We start from the raw sequence: 15,299 nt of genomic DNA, 5'->3' as shown, positions 1-15,299 counted from the left end.
GCAAACACATCATCCACGTACCGAAGCCAAATAGCATGTTTTTGTGGAGCAGAGTTTAAGGCTTTCTCTTAAGGTCTTCATAAAGAAGTTGGCCAAGGGAGGGTATCTGAGTCATGTGGCCAAATAGCAAACACATCATCCACGTACTGAAGCCAAATAGTGTGTTTTTGTGGAGCAGAGTTTAAGGCTTTCTCTTAAGGTCTTCATAAAGAAGTTGGCCAAGGGTGGGGAAAGTGTTGAACCCATGGATGTCCCCTCTATCTTTTATGTAGAATTTTCCTTGCCAAACGAAATAGCTCGAGTTCATTGTGAACTGAAACAGGGCTGAGATATCACACGGAAATGGCTTGGATGAGCTCTAGAGTTTCCTTGAGTGGGACATTTGTGAATAGGGAGTAGACTCAAAACTGATCATTATGTCAGTGTGTTCGAGCGAGAGGTTAACTCTAGCACCCCCCCCCCCCCCCCCGATTATATGGACTTCCCAAAAAATACATAAATAAAATGTGCCATTATGTCCCACAGTGAATGGCATTGATTCCCCCCCCCCCCCCCACATATAAATTAGCCAAACATTTGGCCAAAGCACTCACACACTATACTGGCAACACCATCACACATTAAAAACTCAGCTCACTTCAAAGCCAATATAGAAAACCTCTCACTCCAACACACTGACATAATGGTCAGTTTTGACGTCTCCTCCCTATTCACAAATGTCCCACTCAAGGAAACCCTAGAGCTCATCCAAGCAAAATTTCCGCCCAATATTTCAGCCTTGTTTCAGTTCACAATGAACTCAGGCTATTTCGTTTGGCAAGGAAAATTCTACAAACAGATAGAACGGACATCCATGGGTTCACCACTTTCCCCACCCTTGGACAACTTCTTTATAGAGACCTTTGAAGAGAAAGCCTTAAACTCTGCCCCACAAAAACCCACTATTTTGGCCTTCTGTCCATGGATGATGTGTTTGCTATTTGGCCACATGGCTCAGATACACTCCACTCTCAGATACACTAAACAAAAGTCATGGAAGACTTTGGCAAGAATATAGAAAATAAGATGATTGAATAGATTAGACTTTCAAAATGCTGCCAGGATAATCTTGCCACCTCTAACTGTATTAAATCAAAGCACTGTTTTAATTTGCCAAAGACTCTCCACATATACAGATGCACTAGCTTCACCCTTTTACGTGGACTGATTGGTGAAACTAACATTCTACTTGCAGACACCAACCCAACAAAGATATCCGTGCACCAGAAGAGAAACTTGCTGCAATACTGACCTTTGGATAATCCTTTCAGATGCCTCTGAAGCTTCAGCAGACAAAGAATTAAAAAATTAAAAAGCAAGCACAGGAAAAAGTTTGTAATCTTCTAAAAAATTCTGCTTTCAAGCCTCAACATCATCAAGTAAACACCATAATAAGTTTTTTATTTCCCTGACTGACAGCTCAAATAAAGACTAGGTATTGCTTGATATAATGCCCCGTTGACACCATATAACTGTAGCGTTTTGAATAGCTTCTCTCATGGCACCTTGTTATATGCCTATTCCAGATCTACAAAACTTAAATACAGACCTCTGTTATATTCCCATGATTTCTCCATTGTTTGTCATAAAGTGAAGATCTGATCCTGACAGCCACTATTTGGCCTGAATCATGCTTGTTCTTCACCAAGCTTTTCTTCCACAATTCTTCTCAACTGTTTCTCAAGTATACTTCCATATATCTTACCAGGAACACTCAGTAGGGAAATACCTCTGTAATTCTCACATTCAGTTTTATTTCCCTTTTTATATATGAGTATGAGAGCTCTACTCCAATCATCGGGAATTTGTCCCTCTGTCCAGGCCTTCTGAACTATGCAGTGCAGCCACTGTAAGACTTTTATACCTCCATACTTCAGCATTTCTGGTCGAATATTATCTACTCCTGCTACCTTTCCACAATTTCAAGCCTTGATGGCTTTTTCTACTTCAAGCATGGATATGTATTCCTGACTGTATGCCCTGTCGAATGTTTTTTACCACTGTGCTATCACTACTTTTTTAATTTAACAATTTTTCGAAGTAATTACTCCATACTTCAAGGATATCTTTTTCTCCAGTTTTCATGTCACCTTTATCATCTCTAATTCCTTTTACAGCACTCTTTCTTCCATTCCTAAGCTTCTTCAACAACCTCCAGAATATTTTGTCACCTTCTTGATATTTATTTTCTATGTACTTGTCAAAGTCTTCTCATGACTTTTGTTTAGCAAGTTTTACACAGCGTTTAGCTTTCTAACATTTGTCTCTGTATTCTCTAATAGCACAAGCTGACTTAGTTGCCAGGAACTTTTGATATGCTTTCTTCATTTCCTTCACTGCCTCTTTAACTTCCTGTGTCCCCTTGGAGTTTTCCGATTTTTCTATCCTTGCAGACAACCACCACATGCCTCTGTGGCTGAATCAATCAGGGTTTTCTTCAAGGCTTGCCACCGAATCTTGAAGGTTTGTGTCCTGTTGTCCAATTCTTTCAGTTTTTTTCCAATAATCTTTGTGTATTTTAGTCTACACTTCACATCTGAGAGCTGCGCAACTTTTATTCGCTTTAAAACTTTCTTACATGTTTTTCTTTTCAAAATGAAATTCAATTTTATCCTACTCAAGACTAAATAGTGATCACTTCCAATTTCAAATCCTCTGTACACTCTGGTGTCCTGCACTAGGGAGAAAGCATTACTATCAACAATAGCATAGTCAATGAGACTTTTCTTATTCCTTGACGCTTCTCTCCATGTGAATTTGTGCACATTTTTATGTTGGAACATGGTGTCAGTAATAACCAGTGTAAAATCTTGAATAAAAGGAGTTTTTGTAATAAAATACCTTTTATGCAGATTTTACAAGTATGCTAAGTCCTACTAAAATACTTGTATTATTGTATATTGTAATATCAAAAGTTTTGTGTAAGAACAAAGGAAATTACATATAAGGTTAATTGTGTCTAAGTATGCCTCTAGTCAACTAAAATTCCAGACAGATTAAGGGATTAAGTTGACACCTGAGGCCACTGCAAACGCGAAGGTCAACATTACACGGGGTTTTCCCCGTCTAAATGCACCAATCAACGAGGGTGATGGGTGCAGAACATCAGGGTACCCAAGGGATTACGACATACGAAAAACAAAGGGCATCGGAACCATATAAATAGGAGGTTGCTGTGTCGAGACAGAACTTGCTTGTTTCAGTCTGTTCCTGGGAGTTCGAGTATGTTCAAGAGTAGAGTTTCTGTTCGTGTGGCAGGAAGTCACGTGGAGTTCTGACGAGAAAGTTTGGACTCATGACGATAAGTCGGAAGTATAGTAAAGGTTTAGAAGATAAGTTTCAAACGAGAAAATGTAGAAATTTACAAAGAACGCAGTCAAAAAAGAAATAATTAATAAAAATTAGATTTAACAATAAAACCTAGATTTTAACAATGCTGCAACCGACAGGATTTAATTCATGCAAATAATCGGTCAAAATTGTGAATTAGAGTGAGCAAATTTTGGACTAGAATCAGGCAGGAAAAAAAAAAAATAATAATAATAATTTTTTTTTGTTATTTTTGAAAATTTTAAAATTAATTCACAAGTATGAATCAACCTACTATGGTTGATTCATAGTAGGTTGAGTTCGACATTGAGTTCTTCAGAACTCTTAATCCTCAACAAGTTATTCCACAATTTTCTGCAGAGGAAACTGACATCTTAGCTTTTCTTTTTAGCTTCATCAAGGAATTAAGGAAAGTGGCTAGATGTACAGACTTCCAGCTTCTCATCTTGTTAAGAAGTAAGCTTGTCAGAAAGGCAAAAAACTTTCTTTATTCTTCCCCAATTTTGAAAGATATATTGGAATAATCCAAGTTTAAACAGACTTTAATTTCTCAGTTCTCCCAAGTAAGAAGTTTAGTCTCTAATATATGGAAATTACAGAGAAGTACTCAAAAGGATAAGGAGAACGTGACTGAGTACTACAATAGATTACTGACCATTGCCAACACTCTGAGCGTCTCAAATAAGGATAAACCTCACCTCGACTGGGCAGTGTTTCATCAGTTTAGGTTAGGGGTGAAGCAAGAGTTGAAGGAGACCGCTTATAAGAAGAATATCACAAATTTTGGGAGTGTTTCATCGCAGTGAAAGAGAAGGAACAGATGCTCGAAGACATTCGTCCCGCATCTACTGCCAGCTACATTAACGTAATTAAAGAGGCAAATAATTCCAACTGTGAGAACAAAACTGAGAAGGAATCTAGTTCATGTAAAGGGAAGACTAAAGATCAAAAGGATAGCGAGGGAGAAAGAGAAAGGTCAGTCAACACTAATCAAGTGACTGAAAATGAATTGAACATCCCAAAACAAGTAGGGTTAACAAACATAGAAGTATGTTCTATAGTCAAGCAAGAAGTTGAACGACTACAACAGCCCGTCATAGACCGTCTTGGTGCTGTTCTGAACCAGTTGGCGGCAGTATCCGTGAGGTCCTCGGAATCAACTATCCCTCAAACAGAGAGGCCTAATGAATTAATCAGACAAGAAGTCGAAAGACTTCAACAGCCTATGATGGACCGTCTTGATGCTGTAATGCAAAAGTTGGTGGCAGTGACAGAATGGAACCCCAAGGAGTTTCTACCTCAATCAGAGCGAAATAATGGACAAGGAGACAGAAGGGAGCCTCCTAGATGTTTTAGTTGCAATAAGATTGCACACATAACTCGCAGCTGTTTTAGTAACAAGAGACCATACATTAGAAATAATAGATATGAGTCGAGTTTAGGGCAAAATCTTCATAATTATGAAAATAACCCATGAAAGAGAGGACAATGGAATCATGAACAACAAAGAAAGTCGAAAATGATAATTAAGGGTAAGATACAAGGATCGCATTGTGATGTATTATTAGATACTGGTTCCCAGACCTCTGTCATAAATAGGAGATTATTTTCAAGAAATAAAATCCTGTGTATGGTGAGGAATTTCTAATCTAAGGAAACCTACTGAATTATCGGCAATATTGACATCCAAATTTTATGCGACCAAGAAAGTTAGAGTAAAAATATACTTACCAGAGTTTACGTTGTGCATTTGGCAAGAATTATTGGTTCTTCCCACGACACCTTGCTCGAGCATGCAGATTATTTTGGGAACAGATTTTTTGGAGAAGCACCAGTTCTCTTGTAACTTCTCCAGAAATGAGTTTTTCCTAATGGGAAATAAGAGGTCTACTAGAGAGAAGCCTAATTTTAGAGGTGGAGTCAAGAAAATTTGCTGCAGAATACCACAGAATAAAACTTATGCCATGCAGACAGATGGAGGAAGTGAAGTTGTTGAAAATAATCAGATTGAGTCTCAAAATGCTTCAATTTCAGAAGTGAACTGTCAATCTGAGACTTACCAGATTTTGAGCGTTAAATTAGGAAGTGACCAAGGCAATACAGAAACAGAGGTAGGGGAGGATTGTCTGAGAACAATCAGAGTAAACTGCATCGAGGTAACTGATAGGTCTAGAAATTTCTGTAGCCGACCAAAGCGGAACAGGCACAGAAGTCATGAAATTAATGCACAACCTCAGCAGCAGTCTAGTTATGCAAATTTCCCATTTTCCTTTTGTGGTTAAAAGAGCTATTAGCGGTTTGTTGTGTTGGAATTTAGCTTTTGGTACGAAGGCCGCACACTTACTGACAGACTGTGCAAGCTTTATGAATAAACTTAATGGAAATTTAGTTAGGTCCAAAACATTACAAGAAAGCAATGAAATCAGGTGTCAGAAGGATAAGGCACAAAATAAGGTACATATTAAGTCCGAGAGAGAGAGAGAGATATAAAGGAAGTGAGTTGAATAGGTTGTAGGTAAAATCTCTCGAAAATCTGCAGGAATGAAGTCAAAAATGTTTTTTAAAAAAAATTTTTTTGGAAGAGGAAATCCTTTGTAAAATTTTGAATAAAAGGAGTTTTTGTAATAAAATACCTTTTATGCAGATTTTACAAGTATGCTAAGTCAAACTTAAATACTTGTGTATTAATAGAAAAACTTGGTGTAATCGAAATGGAAGTAATGTTTTTTTTTTGAATTATTGTAATATCAAAAGTTTTGTGTAAGAACAAAGGAAATTACATATAAGGTAAATTGTGTCTAAGTATGCCTCTAGTCAACTAAAATTCCAGACAGATTAAGGGATTAAGTCATGACCTGAGGCCACTGCAAACGCGAAGGTCAACATTACACAGGGGTTTCCCATCTAAATGCACTGATCGACAAGGGTGACAGGTGCAGAACATCAGGGTACCCAGGGGAATACGCCTACGAAAAACGAAGGTCATCAGAACCATATAAATAGGAGGTTGCTGCATCGAGACAGGACTTGCTTGGTTTAGTCTGTTCCTGGGAATTCGAGTTCGTTCCGGAGTGGAGTTTCTGTTCGGTTCTGACTCATGACAGCATCAAGGTCAACGTAAGCTGAGGAGTTTAGAAGAAAGTATGATAATCGTTGAAGGCAACTGCGCTTCACTAGAATCGTAGGTGATGAATCGTTATCCTATTCGGAGACCTGTATTCACAAGCAAAGACTAGGAGAATGATGCAACTAAGGCACGTCATATTAGGAGAAACCAGATGCCGAACTTACAAGCTGTAGGAATTAAATTGTTCACCAATAACAAGAAGGAAGTCTTGCAAATTATGAAGAGGATGTTCAGGTGCAGTGACGAGGTCTAATGTGAACAAGAAGGGATAATCAGTTATAGAGGATCAGACTTCATGAAAAATAAGAACTTTCTATTATTTAGTCAGAAAGAAACTTAGATTGTGACGGTGGTGTGAATTGATGGAATTGTTTAAAAATTAGAGTTGCAGGACTTTAGGCCTTGAGCTAACAACTAAATTAATTTATTCTATGTAAGAGGAAAGCCTAACTGAATTGTATAGTGAATCTACTTGTTGTAGATTCACTATATTTAATTGTTGTAGTCATTCCTTAAGGCTGAAGTTTTATATGTTGACGATCTGACTATATATATAAAGTTAAGAAAGGGGGATAAATTTCTAGACAAGTAGTCCTGCTGAGATTCAGATGATTGTGAGAAATGATCATATAATTTATATTGAGTTTGTTAGCTATAGCTTACATATTAGATTTAAGTCAAATTAATTTGTGTCATTTGTGTATTTATTTGTTGGGGTGCTTAAGGGTCAAAGCTGTATAACTGAGAGGAGACCTCCACATAGCCTTTAAAGGAATGCGGAGAACCGACCAGGGCTTCTGACCTAATGTCCAATCCTCACCTTCTCGTGGTGCACCCTGTTGGGTATCTACTTTGATACTGAACGAACGGGGATGGGCTGGCAATTTGGGATTTAGCCGACCAAATTGTATTCTTATTTGGTTAAACCAAAATAAAAAAGGATGGTACAACATGACAAAATTTCATGCCGGCTGGGGCGTCGCCCGGTTAAACAAGGCCCCCGTTGTTTTCGCCAGGGAACCAGGGCGAACAGCGAAAAGTCAGCTACTGGAACAAATCTGAAAATAAACCCCAACTCAACATCACCAGAGTTAAAGATCGGTACTATCAACGTAAGAAGCCTGAATGGCAAAGAAATGGAGCTAGCTGAGGAATTAGATAAGTACCAGATCGACATAATAGGGGTGACTGAAACAAAAACGACCAAAACTGGTGAGCTCTTTCTGAGCAATAAATACAAAATGTTATATTCAGGCAATGACAATCAAGGAAAAGAAGGAGTAGCCATAGTATTCAACACAAAATACGAGGCTAATCTTCTTGAATGGCAGGCAGTCTCAAGTAGAGTAATGTGGGCAAATATGAGAATGGGGAACTTGACAATGAGACTTATTTGTGCCTATGGTCCCACAGAAGGTTCTACTAAGGTAGAAGTGGAGGAATTTTTTGAGGCTTTAGAAAAAGCAACTGACACAATGAAAAATGAAAAGTTGGTCCTTGTTGGGGATCTAAATAGCAGAGTAGGAAATGATTGTCAGACATACAAAAATATTTTGGGAAAATTTGGAGAAAAGAGCAAAGTTAATAATAATGGCAAATATCTGTTGGATTTCTGCTCAGGACATGGACTGGTCATTACTAACACCATGTTCCAACATAAAAATGTGCACAAATTCACATGGAGAGAAGAGGCTAGGAATAAGAAAAGTCTCATTGACTATGTTATTGTTGATAGTGATGTTTTCTTCCTGGTGCAGGACACCAGAGTGTACAGAGGATTTGAAATTGGAAGTGATCACTATTTAGTCTTGAGCAGGATAAAATTGAATTTCATATTGAAAAGAATAACATGTAAGAAAGTTTTAAAGCGAATAAAAGTTGAGCAGCTCTCAGATGTGAACTGTAGACTAAAATACACAAAGATTATTGAAGAAAAAATGAAAGAGTTTGAGAACAGGAACCAAACCTTGGAGATTCAGTGGCAAACTCTGAAGAAAACATTGATTGATTCTGCCAGAGAGGCATGTGGTGAGGTTGTTTGTAAGGATAAAAAAATCAGAACTCCCTGGTGGACACAGGAAGTTAAATAGGCAGTGAAGGAAAAGAAGAAAGCATACCAAAAGTTCCTGGCAAATAAGTCAGCTTTTGCTCTTAGAGAATATAGAGACAAATGCAAGAATGCTAAACAGTGTGTAAAACTAGCTAAACAAAAGTCATGGGAGGACTTTGGCAAGAATATAGAAAATAAATATCAAGAAGGTGGCAAAATATTCTGGAGGTTGTTGAAGAAACTTAAGAATGGAGGAAAGAGTGCTGTAAAAGGCATTAGAGATGATAAAGGTGACATGAAAACGGGAGAAAAAGATATCCTTGAAGTATGGAGTAATTACTTTGAAAAACTGCTAAATGAAACAAGCAGTGATGACAGCACAGTGGTAAAAAACACTGACCAGGCATGCAGTCAGGAATACATATCCATACTTGAAGTAGAAAAAGCCATCAAAGGCTTGAAATGTGGAAAGGCAGCAGGAGTAGATGATATTCGACCAGAAATGCTGAAGTATGGTGGTATAAGAGTATTACAGTGGCTGCACTGCATAGTTCAGAAAGCCTGGACAGAGGGACGAATTCCCGATGATTGGAGTAGAGCTCTCATAGTACCCATATATAAAAAGGGAAATAAAACTGAATGTGAGAATTACAGAGGTATTTCTCTACTGAGTGTTCCTGGCAAGGTCTATGCATGTATACTTGAGAAACGGTTGAGAAGAATTGTGGAAGAAAAGCTTGGTGAAGAACAAGCTGGATTCAGGCCAAATAGAGGCTGTCAGGATCAGATCTTCACTTTACGACAAATAGTCGAGAAAGCATGGGAATATAACAAAGATCTGTATTTAAGTTTTGTCGATCTGGAAAAGGCATATGACAAGGTGCCAAGAGAGAAGCTATTCAATACGCTGCAGTTATATGGTGTGAATGGGGCATTATACCAAGCAATACTTAGTCTTTATTTGAGTTGTAAGTCAGCAGTCAGAATTGAAGGAAGTACAGGAGGATGGTTTGATGTTAAATCTGGTGTGAGACAAGGATGTACATTATCCCCTCTGTTATTCATTATCTATATGGATCACATTATGAAGGAAAGTGGTATTAAACATGATATCAAAATTGGAGATGTTAATGTCAGCTCTTTGCTTTATGCTGATGATGTTATACTTCTAAATAAATCTGCTACAAGTCTGCAAGATTCTCTGACTAAATTGAATAGCTGTTGTAATAGATATGGTATGAAGGTCAGCAATAAAAAGACAAAGACAATGAAAATAGGCAGAATCATTGAAAATGTCAACTGTGTTGTGAATGGAGAACCTGTGGAACAAGTAAATCATTTCAGCTATTTAGGCACGATTTTTACTGAAGATGGTAAATTAAATATAGAAATAGACAACAGAATCAGCAAAGCTGGTATGGTGGGAAGTCAATTGAATAAATTCATATGGAATAAGAGAGAAATTAGTCGGAACACTAAATTAGCTGTATACAAGACAGTGTTCAAACCAGTTTTAACTTATGGATCTGAGAGCTGGGTCAGAAGTAAAACACTTGACCAAAGACTAGAGACCACAGATATGAGAGTCCTGAGAAAGATTATAGGCGTGAACAGATGGCAACAATGGCAATATCATATTAAAAACGAGGATATTAGGAAAGAACTTGACATTGTCAGCATCCAGGAATGCGTTAGCAGAGCTAATCTCAGGTGGTATGGTCACTTAAATAGAATGGGCGAGGAAAGATTAGCAAAACAAGTGTTCTCTGCCAGGGTGGCAGCAAAACGACCCAGAGGAAGGCCAAGATATAGGTGGATTGATACGATACAAAGTGCTTTAGACGATAGAAATATAAGATCTGATAATGTTGGAGTCTTGACAAGTAACAGACTGATTTGGAGGAAAATTGTAGATAGGAAATTAATAATGATGTAATTTTTTTCATGTAGTACTATCATATCCTGTACACCCCTTGAGGGTACATGGCAGGAATTTGATGATGATGATGATGATGTGTATTTGTTTCTTAGTGATGAATAAATTGTTTTCTTGTCAAAATTAACTTGCCTGATCTCTAACTCCAATGCACTACTTATAAAATCGAACCTATGTGTCTTAAAGTAGATATTAACCACGACTGCAGAGTAAGAAATATTTCGAATTTGGTACAAAGATAAGTAGGAAAGGAAGGAGCTGTGTGTCATACTGGGTGTTCTATTCTTCGGAGGGAGATTCTCCTCTGATCCTAAAATTTTGGTGGTACAGCTGACTAACAAACAAATTTCACAAAATTTAATTTAGAATAAACACCAATAAATCAGATGAAGAGATTGGCTCTAGCCCGAGGCACTTTCTTTGTTCTTGACCCCTTGCACACGTGAGCTTTACTAATTGCGGCCACAAGATAGAGGTAACGTAACTGAAGATAAGAGTATAATCAAAGTTAATGAGATAACATAGAATTTTACACATTTTAAGAAAGGTGAAGATGACAAGATTTAATAAGAATATTGAGTTTTAATTGAAATAACGATAGTTAACACCATGTCCTGAGCAGAAATCCAACATATATCTACCATTATTATTAGTTTTGCTCTTTTCTCCAAATTTTCCCAAAATATTTTTGTATGTCTGACAATCATTTCCTAGTCTGCTATTTAGATCCCCAAATAGGACCAACTTTTCCTTTTTCACTGTGTCAGTTGCTTTCTCTAAAACCTGAAAACATTTCTCCACTTCTACCTTATTAGAACCTACTGTTGGTGCCATAGGCACAAAGAAGTCTCATTGTCCAGTTCCCCATTCTGATATTTGCCCACATCACTCTACTAGACACTGCTTGCCATTCAAGACGATTAGACTCGTATTTGGTTTGTGAATACTATGGCTCCTCCATCTTTTCCTTGATTGTCATTGCTTGAATATAACATTTTGTATTTATTGCTCAAAAAGATCTCACCAGTTTTTGTCCTTTTTGTTTCAGTCACCCCTATTATGTCGATTTGATACTTATCTAATTCCTCAGCTAGTTTCATTTCTGTGCCATTCAGGCTTCTTATGTTGATAGTACTGATCTTTAACCCTGGTTATGTTGAGTTAAGGTGCGTTTTCAGATTTCTTCCAGTAATTAACGTTTCATTGTTTGCCTCGGCTCCCTGGAGAAAACAACGGGGGCCTTGTTTAACTGAGTAACGTCCCAGCTGGCATGAAATTCTGTCATGTTGTACCATCATTTCTATCTTTTGGTTTAAGCCAATAAGAATACAATTTGGTCAGCTAAATCCCAAATTGCCAGCCCATTCTTGTTCGTTAAGTATCCAGGTAGATACCTAACAGGGTGCACCACAAGAAAATGAGGATTGGACATTGGGTCAGAAGCCCTGGTCGGTTCTCTGCATTCCTATAAAGGCTATGTGGCAGTCTCTCAGTTATACAGCTTTGACCCTTAAGCATCCCAGTTAATTTGTTTTATTTATTTACCGTTAGTCTACATTGTAATTTCATTAAAAATATAGCCAAAATAACGTATCTATAAAGAAGTGACTGAAGGATGTCTGTGTGAGAGAGGATTTATTTATTAAATGGATTGTCCTCCTCTATATGGTACTGAACATGCTAAATGAGCTTTTTGATGTGGCACTTACCAAAATGAGAATGTTATTTTTTTGTTTATATTTGTTTAATTTATGTTTGCAGAACTGAGAATAACATTCTCAGTTCAGCAAACATGGGATTTATGTAGTGTAAACAGCTATACAAGTGAGAAGTAGAGTCTTGAATGAAAGAGGATGACAAATTTTGTGGAGACTCAGGAGATATATGGATGCAATGTATTTGTACAGATGAGAAAAGCTAAAGGTGTAAGTTAATCCAAAAAGAGAAACTCGATCAAAAGAGAATTTGAAAGGATCTAACAAAATGCAAATACTCTGCCTCTTCCTGTTAAGGCCATGAAGTCTGTGTTTAGGTAATTAGACTGTAAAAAATCAAACTTCAGAACTAATAAGAAGTCAGAATGCTCATCAGAATTGGGAAAGCAGTATAATGTGAAAGCAGTAAAGCATCCCAAGGAAATTTTGAGCAGTTCAAAACGAGTAGATTTCACATTTACTAATCTCCGAGGATAGAATTTTAGTCTTTTTTTTTTGTTGTTGCTCTTTTATGATATTTTAATGTTTGTGGCTAAGAATTCATCATCATCATCAAATTCCTGCTATGTACCCTCAAGGGGTGTACAGGATATGACAGTACTACATGAAAAAATTACATCATTACTAACTTCCTATCTACAATTTTACTCCAAATCAGTCTGTTACTTGTCAAGACTCCAACCTTAAATTTTGCACCCGGTAAGTACGATTTAGTTACACTCCCATCTATCACTCCTCTTAATAATGAGTCACCATACAACACTCTTTCCTTCATTTCAGAAACTCTTCATTTCAGGAACACTCAGTAGGGAAATACCTCTGTAATTCTCACATTCAGTTTTATTTCCCTTTTTATATATGGGTACTATGAGAGCTCTACTCCAATAATCGGGAATTCGTCCCTCTGTCCAGGCTTTCTGAACTATGCAGTGCAGCCACTGTAAGACTTTTATACCACCATACTTCAGCATTTCTGGTCGAATATCATCTACTCTAGCTGCCTTTCCACATTTCAAGCCTTTGATGGCTTTTTCTACTTCAAGTATGGATATGTATTCCTGACTGCATGCCTAGTCAGTGTTTTTTTATCACTGTGCTATCACTGCTTGTTTCATTTAGCAGTTTTTCAAAGTAATTACTCCATACTTCAAGGATATCTTTTTCTCCTGTTTTCATGTCACCTTTATCATCTCTAACTCCTTTTACAGCAATCTTTCCTCCATTCCTAAGCTTCTTCAACAACCTCCAGAATATTTTGCCACCTTCTTGATATTTATTTTCTATATTCTTGCCAAAGTCCTCCCATGACTTTTGTTTAGCTAGTTTTACACACTGTTTAGCTTTCTTACATTTGTCTCTGTATTCTGTAAGAGTAAAAGCTGACTTATTTGCCAGGAACTTTTGATATGCTTTCTTCTTTTCCTTCACTGCCTCTTTAACTTCCTGTGTCCACCAGGGAGTTCTGATTTTTCTATCCTTGCAGACAACCTCACTACATGCCTCTCTGGCAGAATCAATCAATGTTTTCTTCAGAGTTTGCCACTGAATCTCCAAGGTTTGATTCCTGTTCTCAAACTCTTTCATTTTCTTTTCAATAATCTTTCTGTATTTTAGTCTACAGCTCACATCTGAGAGCTGCTCAACTTTTATTCGCTTTAAAACTTTCTTACATGTTATTCTTTTTTTCAATATGAAATTCAATTTTATCCTGCTCAAGACTAAATAGTGATCACTTCCAATTTCAAATCCTCTGTACACTCTGGTGTCTTGCACCAGGGAGAAAACATCACTATCAACAATAGTATAGTCAATGAGACTTTTCTTATTCCTAGCCTCTACTCTCCATGTGAATTTGTGCACATTTTTATGTTGGAACATGGTGTTAGTAATAACCAGTCCATGTCCTGAGCAGAAATCCAACAGATATTTGCCATTATTATTAGCTTTGCTCTTTTCTCCAAATTTTCCCAAAATATTTTTGTATGTCTCACAATCATTTCTTACTCTGCTATTTAGATCCCCAACAAGGACCAACTTTTCCTTTTTCATTGTGTCAGTTGCTTTTTGTAAAGCCTCAAAAAATTCCTCCACTTCTACCTTAGTATAACCTTCTGTGGGACCATAGGCACAAATAAGTCTCATTGTCCAGTGCCCTATTCGCATATTTACCCACATTACTCTACTTGAGACTGACTGCCATTCAAGAAGATTAGCCTCGTATTTTGTGTTGAATACTATGGCTACTCCTTCTTTTCCTTGATTAAACATTTTGTATTTATTGCTCAGAAAGATCTCACCAGTTTTGGTCTTTTTTGTTTCAGTCACCCCTATTATGTCGATCTGGTACTTATCTAATTCCTCAGCTAGCTCCATTTCTTTGCCATTCAGGCTTCTTATGTTGATAGTACCGATCTTTAACTCTGGTGATGTTGAGTTGGGGTTTGTTTTCAGATTTGTTCCAGTAGCTGACTTTTCGCTGTTCGCCACGGTTCCCTGGCGAAAACAACGGGGGCCTTGTTTAACCGGGCGATGCCCCAGCCGGCATGAAATTTTGTCATGTTGTACCATCCTTTTTTATTTTGGTTTAACCAAATAAGAATACAATTTGGTAGGCTAAATCCCAAATTGCCAGCCCATCCCCGTTCGTTCAGTATCAAAGTAGATACCCAACAGGGTGCACCACGAGAAGGTGAGGATTGGACATTAGGTCAGAAGCCCTGGTCGGTTCTCCGCATTCCTTTAAAGGCTATGTGGAGGTCTCCTCTCAGTTATACAGCTTTGACCCTTAAGCACCCTTGGTGGCTAAGAATTCTATTTTGATAATATTCTGATCTTTTGTCTCTGTATTCTTTTTACTTGAAGGGATAAAATGTTAGCACAAATATGAAAACTGTTATTTTAAAATGGTACAGAATTATCACAGCCAGTTTTGAATATTTTCAGCTATATTTCTTGCAAGAATATGTAATTGATAATCCGTTACTCAAAAGTAAACAACTAACTTCGAATCAGTTTTGTGTTGGCCAACATGGCCTCACAGAATACAGCCTAATTTAAGTTCAAAAGACTTCCTTCTGCAAATCAACTGGTGAAACAAGCAAG

At 37.4% G+C, this 15,299-nt stretch overlaps 1 protein-coding gene across 1 annotated transcript in view; it reads right to left on the bottom strand.

Moving 5' to 3' along the window:
* Tsr1 (Tsr1 ribosome assembly factor) overlaps positions 1-15,299 on the bottom strand; it is a 273,200-nt gene that overhangs the window by 134,207 nt on the left and 123,694 nt on the right. The gene's annotated exons all lie outside the window — the stretch shown is intronic.

This window comes from Typopeltis vanoorti, chromosome 3 (genome assembly GCF_054136105.1).
Source record: "Typopeltis vanoorti isolate ZY-2024b chromosome 3, IOZ_Tvanoo_1.0, whole genome shotgun sequence".
NCBI lineage: Eukaryota > Metazoa > Arthropoda > Arachnida > Uropygi > Thelyphonidae > Typopeltis > Typopeltis vanoorti.
Note: the sequence above shows the minus strand (reverse complement) of the source record. Positions and strands in the feature narration are given on the sequence as shown.